Genomic DNA, 23,445 nt, shown 5'->3' on the forward strand with positions numbered 1-23,445 from the left:
TCTAAACATTCAGGTCCAGACATATGGTAAGACTTTGTGTCAGAGACAGCAGTATTACAGGCTCAGTTTGTTGAGTCCTATATATTCTTGCCAGTTTTGCTCCATAGGATCTAAATAATTTTTAGTGTCAGTCTTTAAAAGACTTCTGTTTCCTTGCAAATTTAGAATTGAAAACTAAATATAATTTGATAAATTTTTTTGAAGATGGAATATTCTGTTATTCCCAGGAATCTTATGAACTTGAGTGTCATTATACATTGTTATTTCTGGGAGGATTTATTTAGTATTTAATAATTTAGCACTAGCCTTCAGTTGTTTTTGCATATGCTATAAAGGTAGAACAAATTCCCTTTGTTTTCAATTTTATTAGTAGTATTAATAATTAAAATAATCTTGGGATTGAATTTTAGTAGCCAGTCAATGTCCAATATGATATAAATATTGAGATTTTAGCAAAAATAGATCATTATTTTCAATGCTAAGCATTTAATTTTAAGTCCAGGATGTTTTATTCAGGTTTTACAAGTTAGTACCAATTTAGAAATTATCTACAAATCAATTTAATGAAGAAGTCAGGTTCATATTTTTATGTACTTAATATAATTATAAAATAAAAGAAGTTGGCAAACCCATATGTCATCATAACTGCATATTAGACATGGTTACATAAAATATTGCTTCGTAGACATAATTTACTGTGTAAGATCAATGATGAGAGTAGGAAAGCTTAGCAAATATATGGCTTTAATTAATAATCAATAATAATGATAACAACAATAATAAATTTTCTTCTACAGTAGTCAATCCCAAAGGTATGTGAAAGCCTAAGTAAAAAATAAGTTAAGAATAGATTTTCTTTAGAGAAGATAATACTCCCTGTCTGTCCATATACGATTTGAAAGAAATAAAAGCAAATATCATCACTGTATATATAGGAAGAACAGCATGTTTACTTAGCGGAAAATTTAAAGTATCTATACTTGCATTTATAGTAATCTGTTCATGCATTAATAATATCAGGATGGTTAAAATAGACTTAATTAGTGTTCAAGACAACAGTGAATTTACCTTTTGTGGTACTATAAAAAAGAAAAAGAGCAGATACATTGTGTTTTAAATAATATATGTTAGATAATGTTTTATTTTCTCTTGATTTATAGTAAACTGATTTTAACAATGATGATTTTGCTTGCACTTTTCAACTGTTCATTATGTTAATGGTTTTGCTTTCATTCACAGAATTATATAGATTTGTAGTGACACAGAAGCAACTGTTTTTCTAATTTAAAATATTTAAAATTTTTATTTAAAAATAATTCATAATTATTCTGTAAAATTAGGAATTACAGATAATACAGAAGAAAGGATATTTGCTATCTTGTCATCTAAAGATGTATCTATTAAGATTGTTTTGCATATCATTCTAGATTATTGTCAAATAAGTTTATCATTTTTTCAACCAAAAATGTAGGTATACTATACACATTATTTGTAATTTGAGTTAGCATCATATTGAAGGCATCTCATTAAAATATTTTGAAATTCTTATGTATAGAAATTACCTCTTCAATAATATAATTTAATATAACAGATATTTCACTGTATGACCATTTTTTATTTCTGTTTTGTGGAAAATTTAAGATTAGTGTTATTTTAGCCACCATTTTGTATTTTATATGTAGAACCTAAATTAAATTTATTTATAGTTATCTGTAGCTTTTCACAGATTACAAAATCACAAGTAAAATGTTATTTTACTAGTTAGTAATATATAAGACACCAACCAGCATGTGTCTTTTAAAGGTAATTGATAAGAGAATATTTCTTTGGATTTGCCTATTGTTTTTTTTTTTTCCAATTTTTAGATTTTTTAAAGGCTTTTTAATGATCCTACCACTATCTGGAATTTTAAGAGAATGAAAATATCCAAAGCTTCTTTTCAATATAGTATCTGAAGATACAAATAGGAACTTTGAAATGGGTACTGAACCTTTATCATTTCAGTTTCGAATATGTTGAAATAAAATGGAGAAATCTTAAATTAAAAAAAATCACTGTAAAATGTGGCAGTGGGTTCAAATGCAATGCTTCCTTTATTGTATATTGATTCATTTATTAAGCAACAATTACGAATATCCCCATAACATGCCAAAGGCTGGAAATAAACCTGTCAACAAGATAGACATATTTTCTGTCTAGACGGAGCCTAAGAGAAGGCATACAGATGTGCGAACTGAATACTTTAACAGTGTGTGAGAGAGAAGGGTGGGATCTTTTAAACCAGATCCAAGTAAGATTAAGAGAAGGAGTCCTAGAGAATGAGATTCTTAAGATGAGTTGGAGTAGTATGCCAAGCAAAAAAGAAGAGCAATGGAAAACGTGTGTTAGGGAGAGAACTTCAAGTGTGGAAACCCAAATAACAAAGAATTGCCTGGAGAGGAATGTTAAGATGTGTAGAATGACTGGAACACTGAGTGTAAGATGTTGGTTCTTATTGTTGTAGTGGAATTCCAAAGTGGGGCCAGATCATATGAGACCCCTGTGCAAAGAGTGTTGACTTTATCAAAGAAGTAATAAATGACCATCAGAGGTCTCGAAAAGAGGTGACATGACATAGAGGTTTGCATGCAATAACAATGACACAGGATTCAAATTGGAGAATAGTTTGGAAGGAGACAATATTAGATGAAAAAATTACATTGATTTAATAATACAGTATAGAAATAATGGTAACTCACAATGTTATTGTGGCATTAAAATTAGAGAGAAGTGGATCAATTGAATTCTGGGGAAGGTGAATAAGAATAATTCAAGATGGTACCCACGTTTTCCACCTGATGTCTTGCAGAGGTAGTGATGTCTTTCACATAAAATTCTCAAAGGAGATAAGACCATAAATTTGCATAAAGTTCATAAGTGTATTTGTGGCACCATATTTGAAGTAGCTTTTTAATTTCTGCAAAACATTTGTCATAGCAAATGCTATTGATTTGAATTTTTTAATTGGTTGGTAAAAAACTACCAATTTTGTTTAACTAGTAGATCATTTTGTTGTATTTTTAAGTTATTTGTAGCTTATTTAATGTTTGAATATGTTTAAGTGATAGTGGCGGATACACAAGAATATTTTCTTTTTCCTTTAAAAATAATTTATTGAGAGTATACACATCATTGTGGATGGGAGGCAGGACTAGATTGCAGCTCTGACTTGGACAGACAGAGCAGTGTGTGGAGGCTCACATTGTGAATTTTAGCTCCAGAACAACTGCAAGAACAAAACAAGCATCCTAAGAGGACTCACAAACCCTCTAAAGGAAGCGGCCTGCTCCTGCAGGACCAGGGAGACACCCCAAATACTGTGAGTGCCCAAACTGTGGAAGTGGGAATGGGAGACCCTCTTCACCAGAACATACACCACCACTGGGGAAACTGAAGGTCTACTTTGCGGGAGAAGTTTCTGATCTTACCTGGAGCTGAGTCAATTTAGAGAGCCGAGCGAAATACAGGGGTAGAGGAAGCAGCTGGAAAGGCCCTTGGGAGCTTGCTGGGTCCCTAAGCAGGCCGTTCCTGCCAGGCACCACAGGGATCGTTTGGCAGGGTGGCCAGAGGCTGGGGGGAAATCACCACAGAGAGAGAGAAGGAAGTCTTCAGCTGAACTTTGTACCAATTTGAATTCGGCGAGAAGCCTCCTGGCCAGAACTCGGGGGAGGGCATGAACTCAGGAGAGGGCGTGAATCGGGCGTGCAGACTCCACAGGTGGGAGAACCAAAACCCTTTTCTTTCGCAGCTGGGAGGCAGGTAGCCTGGAGCAAGTTCTCAAGCCCAGCTCGCCCACAAGATTAATGTACACAAATCAATAGCTCCACTATACACCAACAGTGACCAAACAGAGAATCAAATCAAGAACTCAACCCCTTCTACAATAGCTTTAAAGAAAAAATAAAATACTGGCTGGGCACGGTGGCTCATGCTCGTAATCCCAGCACTTTGGGAGGCTGAGGCAGGTGGATCGCCTGAGGTCAGGAGCTTGACACCAGCCTGGCCGAGATGATGAAACCCCATCTCTACTAAAAAAATGCAAAAAAAAAAAAAAAAAAAAAAAAAAAAAATTAGCTGAGCGTGGTGGCAGGCACCTGTAATCCCAGCTACTAGGGAGGCTGAAGCAGGAGAATGGCTTGAACCTAGGAGGCGGAGGTTGCAGTGAGCCGATATTGTGCCATTGCACTCCAGCCTGGGCAACAAGAGTGAAACTCCATCTCAATAAATAAATAAATAAATAAATAAATAAATAAATAAATAAATAAATAAAATAAAGCATAAAATACTTAGGAATATATCTAACCAAGGGGGCAAAAGACCGCTACAAGGAAAACTAACAAACACTGCTGAAAGAAATCATAGACAACACAAACAGAACCACATCCCATGCTCATGAATGGGTAGAATCAATATTGTGAAAATGACCATACTGCCAAAAGCAATCTACAAATTCAATGCAATTCCCGTTGAAATACCACCATCATTCTTCAAATGATTAGAAAAACAATTATAAAACTCATATGGAACCAAAAACGAGCTGACATGCCCAAACTAAGACTAAGCAAAAAGGAAAAATCTGGAGGCATCACACTACCTGATTTCAAATTATACTATAAGGCCATAGTGACCCAAACAGTGTGGTACTTGTATAAAAATAGGCACATAGATCAACAGAACAGAATAGAGAACCTAGAAATAAACCTAAATACTTACAGCCAACTAATCTTCCACAAAGCAAACAAAAATCTAAAGTGGAGAACGGACACCCTTTTCAACAAATGGTGCTGGGATAATTGGCTAGCCACATGTAGGAGAACAAAACTGGATCCTCATCTCTTACCTTACACAAAAATCAACTCGAGATGGATTAAGGACTTAAATCTAAGACCTGAAACTATAAAAATTCTAGAAAATAAGATTGGAAAAACCCTTCTAGACATTGGCGTAGCAAGAATTTCATGACCATAAACCCAACAGCAAATCCAATAAAAACAAAGATAAACAGTTGGGACTTAATTAAACTAAAGAGCTTCTGCATGGAAAAAAGAACAGTCAGCAGAGTAAACAGACAACACACAGAGTAGGACAAAATCTTCACAATCTATACATCTGACAAAAGACTAATATCCAGAATCTACAATGAACTCAAACAAATCAGGAAGAAAAAAAAAACAATCGCATCAAAAAGTCGGGTAAGGACATGAATAGACAGTTCTCAAAAGATGATATACAAATGACCAACAAACATATGAAAACATGCTCAACATCACTAATGATCAGGGAAGTCCAAATCAAAACCACAATGCGATACCACCTTACTCCTACAAGAATGGCCATAATCGAAAAATCAAAAAACAGAAGATGTTGGCATGGATGCGGTGATCAGGGAGCACTTCTAACTGCTGATAGGAATGTTAACTAGTACAGCCACTATGGAAAAGAGTGTGGAGACTCCTTAAAGAACTAGAACTACCATTTGATCCAGCAGTCCCACTACTGGGTATCTACCCAGAAGAAAATAAGTCATTATTCGAAAAAGATACTTGCACACACATGTTTATAGCAGTACAGTTCACAATTGCAAAATCATAGAATCAACCCAAGTGCCCATCAGTCAACGAGTGGATAAAGAAACTGTTATATATATATATATATACATACTCAGAACAACAGGAAAACCATTGCTACTCTAAGGCAGAAGGGGCAATGGCTGAAGCCTCGGAGGAGGGACTGCTCAATAGGAGCTGTGCCTATAAAGGAACACAGAATCTACCAGGTTTTCAGCCAGGGAGGTGCCACAGGGAAATCTGGGGGTGGGGTTAGTGTAAAGAAATATTTTGATCTCTCCATTTCTCTGCCTTCTGCTCTTCTCTGGCACCTAGCATTGGCTGAACCCTGTGGGAAGCTATATGGCAAAAGGGCCTGGGTGATGCAGCTCATATAAATCAGTTTCCTGTGGCTCAGAGATCACAAGAAATAGAAATGGGTAAAGGGTCATAGGATAAACCAGTGTGCAAGGAAAGAAGTATCTACAAAACACCAACTAAATACTCACTTTTTTCCTAGCGTATTGAAAATGGTTTTAGTTACTGTGAATGGAAAGCAATTTCATGACTTTAAGCAATTTATAGTTAAGTTGCAAAGTAACCACACTAATATTTTAAATACAATCATGGCTACAGAATGTTTTTGAAAACATATACAGAAGTACTGATGGGGGTGTGCAAAATATTTCAGAATGGGGATGAGCATGGAACATGATTTGCCTTTGGTCTTGCCCATCATATAATAGGAAAAGTGCTATACATGTAGACAAAAATTATTTTACCAGTAGTATAAAAATGGCATTTTCCTGTGCCTGTTGTCCCAGAAGAGCAGAAATATACTGAATACATTTTCATGGCAACTGGCCACCATCTTTTCTCCCTACACTTGAAGTTGTCATTGTTAGGATGGAGCCTATTTGCACGGCAATGTGCAAAAATAATATCCCCTCTGCCTCTCTGAGTCTTGCCCTCTATTCAAAGTGCTTAATATTTCTGGCTCATCCATGTTAGATGCTTTGTCAGATGCAAATTCTTAAGTTCTACAGAGGAAGAAGGGGGTGGGAAATAAATGGTTTGGTCTCTGCCAAGTTTAAAATCAATGTTCACAAATGTATATTTTTCAATTAATAATGTCCCATTTCTCACAAAATTGTTGAGTAATAACCACCTAGTCCTACACATGTTCAAGTTGATAGAAGCTGTACATTTATATTGTAACCTAACATATATGACCTTCAGTGAGCCACTCATGCTGATAAGTCTGCCGTATTGTAAAGAAACATAATCAGCATATAGAAAGTATTTAGACAAAAATAATTTTTGAGACTTTAAAAAAAATTTCTGATACCTTTACTTCTCTTAGGAATCTAGGATTTCATGTGCAGATTTGGAGTTATGAAATTTGACATGCAGAACATAACAATATAAAATATTGGCTGATTTGTAAACACTCGCTTCATTGCTACTTTGTGAAAACAAAATTTCCTAGCTGAGAATTTGCAATACATTTTCAATCTAGTCTTAAAACAACAATGAATATCTTACATGTGAACATTATTTTATAGGGAAGAAAATCCTATACCAGCTACTTTATCACGTAGTCTTCAAAACTCTGAGAAACAGATACGTGGATTCTATTTTAGAGATGAAGATAATAGATAGTGACATCAAGTGACTTACCCCAAATCACGTAGGCTTGAATTTTCAAGGTTATTTTTTTAGCTACTCCCAATGACTGTAACACATGTTTTCACATCAAGAGTTAACTGATAATAAAATTGATATTGTTAAAAACAAGGAAATGAGATATGAGTAATTTCAAAATGTGCTTCAGTTATGGCTAGAGTTCACAGGCCTTTGTTATATTTGAAGGCATGGGATTGTAGTTAGAAAATAATCTGTGTTCAAAGCATAGGTCTCCCATTTTGTGGCCTTGTAGACATTGAACAAGTACCTTAACCTCTATCAGCCAGGTTTTCTTATCTCAGTAACAAGCAATAATTCCTGGTTTTTAGAGTTATTTTGAAGATAAAATGAGATAATACATGAAAAAGCCTTTAAAAACCTGCTCAATACTTATTAAATATCTTATATGTCCTTTCTCATTGCAAATATTTGCAAAATTGCTTACTGAAGACTTATGTGTGGTAGGCTTTACAAATTATCAAATTAGGCTAATTATGGACAAGGATAGTTAGCAAAATTGATCCTGGTTATTGAGTTTTTAACACCCTAGAGCCATTTTCTCTTTTCTTGAAGATGGAACAAGTACTTTCAAGGCCAATGGAATCCAAATTATGATGCTGGTATTTGGAAATATAGATAAATTTAAAAACTAAATTAGAGAATTTTTTGAAGTCCGTGGAACAGAAATTGTTTCCTAAAGTGGCTGATGTAACAGTTGCAACTCACTCAGACTCCATGAGGAAGAGTGTAAAATGGTATTGTAATATTAATGCCTCAGTGCCAATAATTGCATATTGCTTTTAGTTCTATGGACTAATGTTTTAATCAGTCTTATTATAGTAGAACAAGGGAGCAGAGATGCCGATTACAGTAAGTATCAAAAAGAATTATACTACATGCAAGGGTATCATAAAGAAGAGATTTTACATTACCTTTTTCTTTGGCTTCTATTCATTAATTTTCCACACTATTTGCATTGAGATCAATATTCACAGAGCTTATAATGTAATTAGAAGAATCATTAGGTATTAGAATTAGCTTTAGTTACAAAAAAGGAATAGGAGACTAATGAATGATCTGACTTGTCACTAAACACATAATGCTTCTGAATTCTTTAACACAAAATCCAAAATGTAAGAAAGAAATAAGCCAAACACACATATATTTTGTTTTTTAAGAAAGTTTTTTTTGGCAGCCCTTTCATATGTGTGTAGCAAATGAGTGTTGCCACTTCTTAGCAGCATCTTAATTATCTCTATGTTTGGAAACAAAATATAGAAAGAGGACTGAGTTTCGCTTAACTGGATGCAGTTGTGTTATTTTCAGGTTAAGTCTAGTAGTTTGTATATGAATGAATCTTAAGTAATCAAATGGAAACATTATTTTCTAAGGCGTCAATGAGGAGCAATGCCCCAGTCTAGCCAGTGTGGAGGATACAAAATGGACTGAAAATGTGTGTGTGTGTGTGTGGTGGGGGTGTGGAGGGTAGGGGGTGAGTGGGAGAGGGGGAATAACTTATCAGAAAGGAAAGAGAAATGTCTAGGACAAATGGTCATGTGAGAAAAAGAGCTTGTCTGTAAGATCAATGAGGAACTCTTCTTGGAGGAGGCAAAATTTCTGGGGTTATGGAAAGAAGGACCACACATCCCAATTTGCTGGCACAGATTCAGCATACTTACGAATAGCACCCTCTTTGCCTCTCAAAACTATCCTTGTTTGCACCAAAAAATTTACACAAGCAATAGAGAAGTTTTAATTATTCCTTCTCCATGTTTAAACTGTGTTTTTTGAACAAAGAGTTTCCTTTCTGTTTTGGGGCCAATATTATTTATTACAATAGCTAAAAATTTTTAAATGGAATCATGGCAAGTGTTAGTAATTTTCACTGCAGTTTGCTGCATATATGAATTTTTAAATATTTTCTTTCTTCCTCTGAAGATAAACAGAAAAATCAATTTTCAGTTTGTGGAGCTTAGAATGTTAAATAAGAGCTCTATGTAAAGCAATGATCACATTTTTGTGAATAGAATTATAGCTAAAATGAAGAGTCCAGAAATGTAATGCATTCCAGCTCACTCATTATGTGTAAAATTAGAAAGGCACCCTTGTGTAAAGATTAAATATCTGACTAAGATTCAAAAGACAAGGGATGGCTCTGTGTGACCTTGGGCCATAACTTTTCTTCTCTAAATTTAAGTTTCCTCATCTTTGAAATGACAGGGTTAAAATATATGATCATTAAGGTCTCACCCAGCTCTAATAGACTATTATTTGAAATTCAAATAGGTTAATACAAATTTTACTCTTGGTAGTGAAACTTTCCTGAAGTGATTGCTTAAAATAATTGAGAAAAAAAGGGTAAAAGTCTTCAAAAGAAAGCACAGAAATGTGTCTGAAGAAAGCATAATAGAGACTGAAACCAATGAGCAACTATGAAAGGCTTTCTTTATAAATGCATGTTTAATATTAATTAATATATACTTCTTGTTACTTTATTCTTAAACTTGAAATTGCATCAAATTACTTCAGCTGCTTGTTGAAGCAGATTCTAAAACCCACTTTCAGGTGTCCTGAAGGCAATTATCATGCTGTATAGCAATATTTCCAATTATTTTTCTCAAGTGAAAGGTCCAAAATATTACACTGCTTTAGACTGTGTTCTCCCAGAAAGAGATCCTGAGGCAAAGATTTAGGAACAAGTGACTTACTAAGAAGAAACTGCTGGGAAGTGCAAATGTGGGGAAGCAGAGCAGGGAAGGCGATCTCCAGGGAAGATTGTATTAATAACTTCAAGTGATGTCCTGCACTCGCCCTGATCCATTAGGAGTTCTAGATTATGGACGAGAGTTTTCTCAGCAAAAGGGCTGGGCTTTTGTACCCTGACACCAGTCACTGGCTGTGGGTCAACAGTTGGAAGTGGGTAGAAGTGGGATTGAATGGGGATGTAAATTTCCATGCATTTCTAGCTCTTCCAACTGAAAAGATAGTTCTAATGCTTCAGAGAGATCCCCAGAAGTCATTTTCAGGTGAGAACTTTTAGCAGAAAAATGAGCAGAAGCTGGAAGACAGAGCACAGTGTCCAAAAAGGGGATGTGAAGGTTTCTCAGCAGAACTCAGAGTGCTCACTGCAGCTACTCACTCACCTCTCACACTGTTTTTGTGGTCCAACTAACATGAGAAGTGTTATATGCTACACCTCCTTCTGAGATTGATAATGCACAATAGCATATTATAGGTCTTATGTAGTAACAGAATAAATAAATTATTCATTTTTGTTCCAATCCAGTATTACTCAAATAAATTTGACTAATTTATCTCATAACTACCATATGGAAAAAAAACCCACTGGAAATGCGGCAATATGACATCAAGAATTTTTAAAGAAGAAAATTTCATTAAAATATAGCTTTTTGTTCCAAAATGGTATCTAACAGCCACCCCGTGAAGTAGAACAGGTATCCACAAATATACTTATTAAGGAATGGGTATACACATACTACAAATTCACACTAACAATAAGAGATGACTGTCAAAGTATTATGATAAACTTGAGGGATTTACTATGACCAAACAGCCTGAGGAAATGGGATTGAAAAATAAAAGTCATAGACTAAACAGCCTTATGTTTGCAATTCATTAGGAGACATATTCTGCTTTTGGTTCCTAAATTCAAGATCTATATCCACAGGAAAGGCAATTGACTGTCTCTCTCCTGGGAATATGACACTTACTGAGGCAACATACCGACCTTAGCCCCTCCCCATTACATCCATCAGTATAAATTTGATTTTTATATTTAGCTGAAATCTGCCACATCAAAGAGGAGAACCTAGACAAAAAGAAAGATTAACTGGCGGTGACTCATCACTCCTGGGAATGTAATAATAACTAAGCTTATTTTCTTCTATGTGGTCTAGGCAGTGTCATGAGCTTTACATGTGCCACTTCATATAATTCACATGACCATCTTGAGAAGTAGGTGATTATAAAACTAATTTAATGAGATTGGGAAATTTGTTAAAAGCTATAAAACTAGAAAGTGATTGAGTGGAGATTCAAAACTAGGTCTTTCTGAATTCTCATTAGACCATGCTAACTGTAGTTAGGGCAGTCAAGATTAGGTTTTTCTACCTAATCAGAGAAATATTAAGCTAGAGGTAGGAGGCAAGCTCTTCTGAAAGAGCTGCCTGATAGAAAAGTATTTTTTAACAAAGCAAATCTGTTTTAAAATGTGGATCCTCAGTTATGTTTTCAGTTTGTCATTTAAAAGAGTTGACTGGCACTGGAATGAACAGATAACAAGATCAAAGATATTCTTACACATTGCCTGTTGGCAAATACAGACTGGATATAGCTCTCACCTTCCTAGGAGATTCATATAGATAAGCTGGGGTTATGAATTAATGTTGTGAAACAATGGTAAGAGAACATCTTGAAGATTCAGACATTCTGAAAATCATTTCCTCTAAGAACTGGAAGGAAATTATAGAACCCCGTTTGACATCTTTAATAAGAAATAGAGTCTATGAAACAGAAACAAACCCCACAGAATTTTGAAAAAGAAAAAAAAAGAGAGAGAATAATGTTTTCAGGGAAAGTGAAAGTGCAACAGCTGAATTGACACTGAGAAATTGGATCAATGTTGTGGAATACGTGAATTACTCCTTCAGAGTCACTCTTCCACAATGTACAAGGGGAAAAAAGATTAAAACAGTGACAGGGAATACAACACATATGGAGCTGGAAAGTAAAGATTTAATCTATCAGTTGTCACTGTCAGTGTCAATTGAAGATAATACCAAAATAATCAGAAGCAGTAATATAAAACTGATTTGTGATTTATTGTAAAACTCGAGATATAGATAAAAATACTGTTGTTGCAAGAAAAAAAGCATAAAAAGATACCTATATCTAGAAAACAAACCATTTTCAATTTTAATGATATATTAAAGCAAACTTTTATATGCATCCAGGTAGAAAATTCTGCTCATCTCCAGAAGAACACAGATTATTCTGAATTCAGTCTTCTTTACAACAAATGCCAAAATTGGATAGGCTAAGATTCAGAGTTTTGACAGAGAAAAGTTTGTAATTCAATAAGTTTTATATCCAGCTAAGATGTATTTTAAATGTGAAGGCAATAATAAACTACTTTCACTTACATTAAGATTCAGATTAAATGCCTTTGCATACTTCATAAAGTTATTTGGAATCATATTCCAGTTGACAGTGAAAACTCCAAATTAACAATTCAAGACTTTGGACATTTGGAGATTAAAGAGCTGAATAGATCTTTCATAATAACAAACATATCGCTGACTTGCATCACAAGATTTGAAGAAATCACCATCTTACTGCACCACATCTGTTTGAACTGGCCATTTGATTAAACCTGTAAGAAGATTGACTTGCTTTCTTTTCTACCCATGCATACAACTTTCAACAGGAAAGCCAGTGAATTATTATCACTAATGATAGGTATAAACATCCTATTTTGAATTCCCAAAAATTCTCCAGGGAACAACTCTCCCAGAGATAGTTTTCCACCATTTAGAAATACAAACACATGTGATTACAATTTTGCTTAGGCATATGATATTATGAAGCAGGCACACAAAACTTTCTAAGTGTGTGAAAAGAAGCACACTAAATGTCAAGGCTATTATTATCTTTGAATGTTGAGACCATCGGTGACATTTTCATATTTTTATTCTATTTTTTCAAATTTTCTTTCTTTTTTTAATTTTTTTATTATACTTTTAAGTTTTAGGGTACATGTGCACAATGTGCAGGTTAGTTACATATGTATACATGTGCCATGTTGGTGTGCTGCACCCATTAACTCGTCATTTAACATTAGGTGTATCTCCTAATGCTATCCCACCCCCTCCCCCTACCCCACAACAGGCCCTGGTGTGTGATGTTCCCCTTCCTGTGTTTATGTGTTCTCATTGTTCAATTCCCACTTATGGGTGAGAATGTGCAGTGTTTGGTTTTTTGTCCTTGCGATAGTTTGCTGAGAATGATGGTTTCCAGCTTCATCCATGTCCCTACAAAGGACATGAACTCATCATTTTTTATGGCTGCATAGTATTGCATGGTGTATATGTGCCACATTTTCTTAATCCAGTCGATCATTGTTGGACATTTGGAGCCAAGATGGCCAAATAGGAACAGCTCGTCTACAGCTCCCAGCGTGAGCGACGCAAAAGACGGGTGATTTCTGCATTTTCAACTGAGGAACCGGGTTCATCTCACTGGGGAGCATCGGAAAGTGGGTGCAGGACAGTGAGTGCAACGCACTGAGCGTGAGCCGAAGCAGGGTGAGGCATTGTCTCAGCCGGGAAGCGCAAGGGGTCAGGGAATTCCCTTTCCTAGTCAAAGAAAGGGGTGACAGACGGCACCTGGAAAATCGGGTCACTCCCACCCTAATACTGCGCTTTTCCAATGGCCTTAGCAAATGGCACACCAGGAGATTATATCCCACACATGGCTGGGAGGGTCCTACACCCACGGAGCCTCGCTCATTGCTAGCACAGCAGCCTGAGATCAAACTGCAAGGCGGCAGCGAGGCTGGTGGAGGGGTGCCCGCAATTGTCGAGGCTTGAGTAGGTAAACAAAGCGGCAGGAAAGCTCGAACTGGGTGGAGCCCACCGCAGCTCAAGGAGGCCTGCCTGCCTCAATTTTTCAAATTTTCTATAATGATGAAGTTTAAATTATAAAACAAATCTCAGATTGAAAAGAAAAAAAAAAACTACAAAACATCCAAACTCAAAAAGTCCAAAATTCTTTTACAAAGTAGTTTGGGGTTAAGGCTGCTTCCATAAATAATTCTGGTAAAGCTGGTTTTCCTTTCCCCAGTTTTCACCCAGTGAAATAGATATGCTTCTGAAGTTCTGTGGCAGGCAATAATCTAAAGATGATGCTTCAAGTTTCTTATATTTAGTTATTCAAATATTAGCCTAGCTACTTCTGAGAAGGGATTTCAAAGATATAAGCAGGACTACTGATCAACTGACTTTAAAAGAGGGAGGTTTTATGGATTATCTGGGTAGGCCCAATTTAATCACTTGAGTCCTTTAAGAACAGAAGAGAGTGGCAGAAGAGGAAGGAAAAATTGATTCAAAGCAGGAAGAAGCAGGAGAAGCCGATGAAGATTCTATACATCTTTTGCCTTTAAGATGGAGGAGACTCAAATTCCAGTAGTCCAAAAGCTGGGGATTATAGGTGGTCTCTACAACATGAGGACAACCCCTGGCTTACAATCAGAAAGAAAACAGGGACCCCAGTCCTACAGCTACTCAAAACTGATTTTCACAAAACAACTTGTTTGAATCTGGAAAGAGGTTGTCCCCCAGAGCATCCAGACAAAAGCCAGGCTGCTTGATAGTTGGACTTTGGCATTGTAAGACCCTAAGCAGAGAACCCAGTTATACTCAGACTTTTGGCCTACAGAAATATAATGAATGTTTTTTTAAAGCCTCTTAATTTGTGATAACTTGTTATAGCAGCAGCAGAATATTAATACAGGTCCAAATCCTTACTTGTAGGCTCGGTAGGAGCCTATAGTCTTAGGCTTTATTTAGTCCTTCTAAATCTTTTGTCTATGGCTGCTTTTTATGAGCCTTGCTAAAGAATTTAAGGGCAATCTGATAAAATCACTAAAGGCAAAAAAACACATTTAAATATGAGTGTTTGCACCTTGATCTAAAGTGGTGACTTTTACTGGGAAAATCAGGTGTATTATAGATTTTAGGAACATTTTGCACAGGGGTTATGCTAATCTTCTCTGTATCATTCCAATTTTAGCATATGTGGTGCCAAAGCAAGCACTACTTTAGGAACATTTTGGATGAACAAGTGTCTTATCATCTCTTTAGTAATAATACGTAAGCACTACCATGGGCCTACTTTGAAGGACCAACATTGGTTATTACATTTGTGCGACTTGGACTTAGAGCCTGGATTACATGGGCTTTTATATCTGAAATTCTCTGATTCTCTGGAAAGTGACATTTTAATTGTTATCAGATGATTAATATGTAGTGCAGATTCATAAGTTTACTGAAAAGCAATAATTATTAACATTTTAACAGTTATTTCCATTGCTAATATCTTTGTTTTCTAAAACTCATATCAAGGTTGCTTAAAACTATTTTCTCCCCAGTATATATAGAATGTTGTTTTATATAGAGACAAATTTATGGCCTGGTGTGACAGCTCATGCCCTGCAATCCCAGCACTTTTGGAGGCTGAGACGGGCAGATCGATTGAGCCCAGGAGGTCGAGGCTGCAGTGAGCTGTGATTGCACCACTGCCCTCCAGCCTGGGCGACAGAGCGAGACCCTGTCTAAAACTAAAAAATAAATTTGTGTATTATGAATATAGATGTATGGCTAGAAAAAATGCAATAAATAGGTCCCATGTGAAAATGTTTACTTTCTTGGATTTATGAACACTATATTTTCCAGTCATTCAAACTAATTCCCTGATTAGTGTTGCCAGTTACATTCTTTTAATCTGTTAAAATGCAGCTGCCCATAAAAACAGAGTAACTAGATTCAGACTAAAGTAATTATTCCATTCCTTTGACATTTGTTGAGAAAGTTAGCTTACCATATCAGAGTTAAAGTTATCCCTCGTTTCACAAGCTTTTCACAATTTTACACAAAATGTAAATTGTCTCTGTGTTAACATTAACTAGACCAAACTCACTCCAAGCTTCTATATTAAAGTCTATGCTTCCAGTGAATAATTTGATTCTGAATGCAATGATCAGGTTTATTATCTAAAGCACAATAACTCAGGCAAACTTTTAATTAGTTCTTCAAATTACTTGAAAACTTTAAGCCAGCTGAATGGTTAGGGCAAGGCTTCAATTGCTTCCTCTGTTTTGTAATGTTATCACTTGGCTGAGGAACGGGATGGAGCCACCATAGAGAACTCAGAAACCGGGAACCGCCCTCAAGAGGAGAAAGTCACACTTCACTCTTTTACTCATCTTAGCTGACTTTCTCCACATACCTTACTAGATATGACCCTGGTCCTGAGTCAGATTTGAAGATCTGTGTCCGAAGGTGATTTTAAAGGATCAAGATAACACAACACAACTAAAACAGGAAGTATTTGATGCCGCCTTGAGTCAAGCAATGATAGGGAGATGCATATTTAATTCAAATTTCAACTAGGTTTGAATAGGCAATTAGAAAATATTTTTCAAGAGTGGGCAATAGCAATATAGTACCTCTCCTGTGGAAGAAAGAACTGAAGACAAGTATTTTCAAGCTCCATGTATGGACAGTGAGCAGATTTGCAGCTGTGAAGTATGGTCCCAGGTGGACAATAATTGGATCATGAGATTTATGTTCATCAGATCCTTATTGTTCCTGCCTCATTTCATGCTTGACTATGAGGAAATAAGGACCAGGATAACCCAAATATATGCCATGGTTTTTAGAACCTTACCCACTGAAACAATGGGCAGTGGCTTTTTTAAAAGAACTATTTTTATAAGGTTAGAACATGAAGGAAAACACTGTACTGAGGATGAGAAACCTTCCACTATTAAAAATATATATGGATCCTGCATATGGCAATATTTGGTGAAAACAGAACAAAGAGAGAGTAAAGATTAGACATACATGCTGTTAGGAATATTTTCTAGATACTCTGACAATGATGTACTTAATGAAACTTCAGACTTCTGATTTGCATTGTTTATAAGGAAGTCAACACCTTCAGAAGCTGTTTGTTAAAATAGATTAAAATAATTCTGCAGTTTTACCATCATTTCTTGGATTTGTTTTGTAAATCTCATGACAACTACTTTTTGTGTGTTGTTTCCTGACAACAGTGCTTGTCAAAGCCTCAAGTACCTAAGTTCTAAATGATAAAACTCAAAGATAAATTGGTCTTCCTATTACTGTGCTGAGTTAACATTAAACAACTACCTAACTTAGGTATTTGTTGCACTTCATTGGGTCACCAGATACAATTGCAGGTTGTTTTCATTATTACCAATGTTCTATTCAGATATAAATGATTTTTTTTCCTAAGATGTATGTAACCCAGCTCTTTTCAATTATGAAGAGAACTGCTTCCCTTAAGGGTACTTGACTTGTCCAGATATTAATCTTTTTTGCACAGAATGCTGCAACGCACATAATTATATTCTTCCTACTGAGGTCTTGCTCAGGCTCAGTAGACTTACAGTAGAATTCATTAAAAAGTTGAAATCCAGTTTTGCAGGTTTTCTTTTTACTTGTAAGAAGTTAGTATTATTACTACACTAATTTAAAGATGACAGTACATAAGGCTCATTGATGCATCATATATAGAAGTAAATAAACCAACAGTAGAAATGAACAGATGACAATGGTTGTCTCCCAAATTAGTATCTCTGGAGTATATGAAGTTACACTGAACTATGTCTATGTAGTGGCAGAAAAAAACCGATTACCTGATTTCATGGAATGTTTTCTGTTCTTTGTCTAATGATCGCCTAATCCATTTTTTTTTATTTTTTTAAAACTAATATATTTGGAGGTTTATAATTATAGCTTAAGTTTTTAAATTAAATTTTAATATTAAGATCATCATAGATTCACATGTAATTGTAAGAAGTAATAAGAGGAGATCTGTGTATCCTTTACCCAGTTCCTTCTGCCCCATAGTAACATCTTGCAATACTATTATACAACTCCACAGTCAAGATTTCTATCACCACAAGGATCCCTCATGTTTTCTTTTACAGCAACACCCACTTTCCTCTGGCTCCCACCTCCTTCTTAATCCCTAGAAAACCACTAATCTATTCTTCAGTTCTACAAATTTGTCATTTCAATAATGTTATATATGTGAAATAATATAAAAATATAACCTTTGGGGATTGCCTTTTTTCATTAAGTATAATTTCCTGGAGTTTCATCCAAGTTGTGTGTATTAATACTGTATTCCCTTTTTCGTTGCTGAGTAGTATTCCATGGTATGGATGTATCACAATTTGTTTAACTATTCACCCATTAAAGGGCATCAGGGTTGTTTCCAGTTTGGGCCTATTACAGATAAAGCTGTTATAAATATTTATGTACAGGTTTCTTTGTGTGAATATAAGTCTTCATTTCTCCAGTATAAATGCCCAGGAATGCAGTCAGTGGGTTTTATGGTAGTTGCATGTTTGGACTTTAAGTCAGCAGCCAACCAGTTTTTCATGGTGTCTGTATCACTTTTTATTCTCACCAGCATTGTATGAATGATTCCATTTATCCAAACCCTTACCAGCACTTGTAATTGTCACTATTTTTTATTTTAGCCATTCTGCTAAGTTGGTAGTGATAGGTTATTGTACTTATTTGCATTTCCCTAAAGGCTAGTTATGTTGATCATTTTATTCACATGCTTATTTTCCATCTGTACATCATTTTTAGATAAATGTCTCTTTATATATTTTGCTCATGACCCAATTGGGTTGTTTGCTTTTTTTAATCATTAAGTTTAAGAGCACAGTCAGAGGTTTGAAATTTAAATCTATGAATTTTTGAGCCACTCTCAACATGTCTGGAAAAATCAAATATGAGAAGTAAAAACCAGCAAATAAATAACGTACAGATCTATTAAAATACTGCAAAATAACCAACTTGTGTCAGGCAAGTCATACTTATCTGCTTATCATTTGGGAAGTATACTTTGCCATGACTGGATGGTATAAATGATTTTATGTAGATGTACATGAGATGAAAAACATCAGTTGAGTTATGAACTAGTTGGGGCAATTTAAAAAAACAACAACTTTTTTCCAGGTTAAAAAAATTTATACACATTGTATAAAGTTTAAAAACACATACAAAAAAGATTGAGAAGGCAAACATTATCAATATTTCTACTACCCAAAGATAACTGCCCTTAATGTTATTTTGGTTTATTCCCAGTTTTACATCCATATTATACATGAGTTGGAATCATGCTCTATATACAATTTAGCACACTGTTTTCTTCCATGTTTTAAGTTTTGACATTTTGTAAGCCTTTAAATATTTTTCAAAAATAAATTTAATGGTAATGATTCATTTAGCCATTAACTTATTTTTGAATTTATTTGGACATTTGGGATTTTGATGAGTAGATCATTTCATCTTTCATCTTTAGATTTACAATCCATCTAAAATTGTCTTATTTTTATATGAAATGGAGTAAGAACCAAAATTTAATATTTTATCATGTGGTTATTCAATTGACCATTTTCTCCCAACATAGTCTTAAATCAGGAGAGCATAAGAGTGTTGGTTTATTTCTAGACTCTACAATTTCATTGATCTCTGTCTTTGTGCCAGTCTTACACTACCCTCATTACTACTGTGTTAAAATCAGTCTTCCCATTTGGTGGTTTAAATCCTCCAACTTTGTTTTCTTCTTCAAGATTGGCTTATTTATATATTTTAGAATCAACTTGTCAATTTCTACCAAAGATGGGAGATTTTGACTTGGATTGGATTAAATCTGTAGATAAATTTGGAGAGATTAGCTTAATTACAACTTTGAGGTTTCAAATGACTAACACGATATATACCCCTATTTACTTAGGTATGCATTAACTGTTCTTAAAAATATTTTAGTTTTTAATATATAAATCCTTCCCATTTTAAAATTAGATTTGTTTCTAGATATTTGAGTTTTTGTGCTTTTACAATTTATTATTTGTTATGTTTTCTTCTCTGTTTGTTGAAGGCATATGGAAATATAATTTTCATATTATTTTTGTATCCAGCAATTATGTTAAATGCTTCTTAATTATTATTATTTGAAGTAAAATTTTTTCAGGCTTTATACTTTCACAGTCATGTCATCTGTGCATAATAACAGTTTTAATTTTTCTTTCCTGTCCTTATATCTTTTCTTAACAGGCTATGACCACCAATACAATGTTGAAATAAAAAAAGATTTCAGGCAATATTGTCTCATTCCTAGCCTTGGGGGAAAGTGTTCATATTCCATGAATATGATAAGTATGGTGTTTTCTGGTGTTTTTTGTTGGATATTCTTTTTAAGATTAAAGAGATTTTCTTTTATTTGGAGTTTGCTAAAAGTTTGTAATGGCAGATGGTTGTAGATTGTTATTATTTTATTTTGAAACCAGGTATTGCTGTGTCACCCAGCCTGGAGCACAGTGGCAATGACCTTGGCTCACTGCAGCCTGGACCAGCCTGGGCCTCCCAGGCACCAGCAATCCTCCTGTCTCAGTCTTCCAAGTAGCTAGGTCTATAGGCGTGTGCTACCATGCTCAGAATTATAATCCTTTCTTTCTTCTTTCTTCTTTCTTTCTTTCTTCTTTCTTCTTTCTTCTTTCTTCCTTCTTCTTCTTCCTCCTCCTCCTCCTCCTCTTCTTCTTTCTTCTTCTTCCTCTTCCTCTTCTCCTCCTTCTCCTTCTTCTTTTTTTCTTTTTTTCTTTTGTAAAGATGGGATCTCAATATCTTGCCCACGCTGGCCTCAAACTTCTGACTTCAAGAGATCCTCCCACCTCAGCCTCCCAAAGTGCCAGGATTACACGTGCGAGCCACCGTACCTGGCTGGCTGTAGAATTTTATCAACTACTTTTTCGGCATCTATTGAGATAATCATTTGATTTTTATACCTTTTGCAGTCCATGTGACACTATATCTACATTGATTTACAAAAGTTGAGACCACTTTAAATTGTAATCAACACTATGATATATAATCATTTTTAAGATCACTAGAATCAATTTGCTGACATTTATAATTTGTTACATCCATGTTTTTGAGAGAAAATGGACTGTGGTTTTCCTTGCTTGTAATGTTTTTGTCAGATTTTGCTGTCAACATTATCCTGGTCTCATGAAATAAGTTATGAAACAGCCTTTTTCTCTGTTTTTTAAAGGAAATTGTGTAGAATTTATAGAATTAGTGTTTTTTTCTTAATTGATAGAAGAACATTTTTGTAGGAATAATTTTTATGAAATATATAATTTCTAACATATACAGGAATATACATTTTTTCTCCTTGTATCAGTTTTGATATATTGTGTTTCTAAAGAATTTGTTCATTTCACTTACGTTGCTGAATTAATGCTTTTAATATCTGTAGAGTTGTCATCCTTTTCAAACCTGATATTGGCAGCATCTCTCTCTTTTCTCTTTCATATTCAGTCTTGAGCCTTTAGATTTTCTTACTCAGTCTTGAACCTTTAGATTCCCTTTATTGTACATTCGTTTTCTATTTCATTTGTTTCTGAGTTTAACTTTATTATTTTAGTCGACTTTTGTTTTTGGGTTAGATTTACTGTAGTTTATTTGTGCAGCAAGGTTAGATACTGATTTTTGACTTTTCTGATTAAATATATCTTTAAAGCTATATATTACCCTCTAAGTCCTATTTTAGCTACATCCCATGCATTTAGATATGTTGCTTATATTATCATTAAATTTAAAATATTTTTAGTTCCAATTTTGATTTCTTCATTGTTCAATTGATTTTCTAAAAATATATTACTATTTAAGCAGTTTGTACTTATTAATTAAGTTTCAATTGGTATTCAGATTAATTCCATGTGGTTGGAGAACATACTCAAAATATTTCAGTTTTTGCAATTTGTTAGATTTGTGTCTTGAGCTAACATTTTGTTAAATTTTGAGTCCGAAATGTATGCGAATTCTTTCATTTGTTGGGTATAGTATTTTAATTAAAGTTTTATAAGTTGCTTTATGGATAATGACATGTTTATTTTCAAACAGGATTCTATGGGGCACTATTTTATGAAAATAATTTATGTTCTTGCTTTAGTTATATGAAGTTGAATGTTAAAAAGGTAATATTTATTCAAAAAGTACCTTTTTAAAATATAAGGTTATCCTTCAATTTCTTAGAATAAATTATTTCTTCTACATCCTAATATCTTTTTTCTAGTAATTTAGTACAAATCTTAACATCATTTGCCAAGCTAGTGTTAGATCTGAGAAAATAGGGTCATAGTTTGGACTTCTTTTAGAACATACTATTTTGAGAATAAACCCAAAAGTGTCATTCTTAAAAGATAGAACAAAAATGGAAATTAATAAGGTAAAAACTAAAAATCTACCTTCAATTTTACTGTCACTTTTTATGATGCACAAATCTAGATGATGGAGTACAGAGTTGAGAAAGAAGTGTACATATTTACCCTTTGTTTATGGAATTGCACAGAAAAGTGGAAATAAACATTGTCAGCTCCTCATTGTAGAAATGCCACCTTGCTTTTCTCTACTTGATTCGTGGCTAAGTTCTAAAATCACATCAGTAATGATTTTAGAGTTTTCTGTTATTTTCTGTTAAATGTTCTGCATGTGTCGGTAGCTCAGAAGTCTCATGTGATCACTTTCACTTGACAATTCTGAATGTGTCATGACTGATTATGCCATTGTTTGCTGGCCTCTTTTTTTCCCCTAACTTATTTTCCTTCTTGCCACATTACCCTCTCACATATCTGACACTTTTCCTTTTCTTTGTTACTCAGTGAAATGAAGCATGCTTCTGTTTCCCTATGGAAGCCCCTCTCCCGCCACCCCACAGTCAACTATAATCTATTGCTACATTATATGAATTCCATTATTTTTCCACTGTGTTAACTTCAAGCGCCTTAAGCTGAGTTTTTGTACCATGGGACCAAAAAAGCTAGAGTTTGTGAAAGTGAACTTATCATCCAAGCTATATATCTATAATTTAATAGATTGCTTATTCATTCAGGTGTCTGTAAGATTTCCCAGGGAATTTCACAAGTTATGCCATTTTAATGAAACCCATCACATCTAATGTTCAATGGAGAGTAAACTAGATTCTATTTGGAACAATCAGTGATGACAAACACTGGAAAGATGAGACACTCTAAAATGAATAAGAATTTAATGAAAATTTTAAAGACATCAGTTTCCAACTTGCTTCATTCTCATCTCTTTGGATTCTCTTTATTGTGTTTGAGTTTTAACAATGCTTCATATTCATGAAATTGATTATATTTTAAATGCCTTTTGGTTTGAAGTTTATTATTTGGCCTTATAATTGAATTTAAGATAAGGCAAATAATAGTCAACTAAAACCCTGGTGTAAGATATAAAATCAAGCTCCAGATATTTTTCTTTAAAAAATCAAAATAATGCTGTGAGAATGCATAGAATATGATATGAAA

The 23,445-nt window shown here is 34.5% G+C and overlaps 1 long non-coding RNA gene and 1 other non-coding gene across 3 annotated transcripts in view; one reads left to right on the plus strand and one right to left on the minus strand.

Moving 5' to 3' along the window:
• The window catches only part of LOC134810359 (uncharacterized), a 291,828-nt gene that overhangs the window by 138,644 nt on the left and 129,739 nt on the right, over positions 1–23,445 (plus strand). The gene's annotated exons all lie outside the window — the stretch shown is intronic.
• Positions 15,001–15,104, minus strand: LOC112209611 (U6 spliceosomal RNA). Its single transcript, XR_002944443.1, has one exon. It is a non-coding gene; the product is annotated as a U6 spliceosomal RNA (small nuclear RNA).

The sequence above is a fragment of the Pan troglodytes genome, chromosome 5 (genome assembly GCF_028858775.2).
Source record: "Pan troglodytes isolate AG18354 chromosome 5, NHGRI_mPanTro3-v2.0_pri, whole genome shotgun sequence".
In the NCBI taxonomy this organism is placed as follows: domain Eukaryota; kingdom Metazoa; phylum Chordata; class Mammalia; order Primates; family Hominidae; genus Pan; species Pan troglodytes.